Source organism: Arvicola amphibius, chromosome 2, assembly GCF_903992535.2.
Source record: "Arvicola amphibius chromosome 2, mArvAmp1.2, whole genome shotgun sequence".
NCBI lineage: Eukaryota > Metazoa > Chordata > Mammalia > Rodentia > Cricetidae > Arvicola > Arvicola amphibius.
The window spans coordinates 144,687,534-144,688,357 of NC_052048.2; the positions used below are offsets into that span (position 1 = coordinate 144,687,534).

Below are 824 nucleotides of genomic sequence, written 5' to 3' on the forward strand. Positions count from 1 at the left end.
AGTACCGTATCCTCTTTGCAACTGGCCAAAGCCCCTGACCCTTCACTGTGAGCCAAGGTACTGCTTCCTACTCTTGCTCCAGCCTCCCACTCTCACGCTTACCCCTCCCTCTTCCTGCCTTACACTGCCTTGCTCTAGCCTTGTCCTGAACCTGCATCCCTCTGAGGCCTCGAGGGCCCAGATTCCCATTCATAAAAGCCCTCATCCTGGGACCACAGTATGCAGGGAATGTGTAGTCTTCACGGGATCAACAGGAACAAGAAACGGAACTCATAGTCTGGGTTACCCAGTCCTGAACAGGTTCTGCTGAAGACTGGACCCACCAAACCTTGGGCCCAGCCCGACTGACTCAGAAACCCCCACTCTCTTAGTTAGGGTTTCTATTGCTGCTACAAAACACCATGACCAAAAAGCAAACTGGCTTCAACGTGGTTACCCCGGGAGGTCACTCTCCCCGGGCTCTCTCCTAGTGAAGTAAGGAAGCAAAAGGCCCCGCCCTGTGATGTACAGTCCCATTCCACAATGAAGGCGAAGATGGCCTTCGAGTCTGCGCCTGTGTATTCCTATGGCTTCTCAGAGTCCTCTGGATGATGACCGAGGAGACAAACCGTGCAGGAAACGGTCTTAAATCACGAGATCTGGGACTGAGACTGCGTGATTGGGAAATTGCTTTAGAATTTTACTTATGAAAAAAAATACCTTCTTTTGCAGAACTCATCAGTGATCACAAGCTATTTGTTGATTAAGAACTAACTCACCAGTGATTGCAAGTTATTGGTTGAGGGAAGACGAGGATCTGCACAACTACCTGCTGAAGGTTAACA

General features: G+C 50.0%; 1 non-coding gene across 1 annotated transcript; it reads left to right on the top strand.

Moving 5' to 3' along the window:
• Positions 1-423: 423 nt before the first annotated feature.
• LOC119808552 lies at positions 424-624 on the top strand. The gene has a single exon (XR_005284478.1). It is a non-coding gene; the product is annotated as a small nucleolar RNA SNORA73 family (small nucleolar RNA).
• The last annotated feature ends 200 nt before the right edge of the window (positions 625-824 follow it).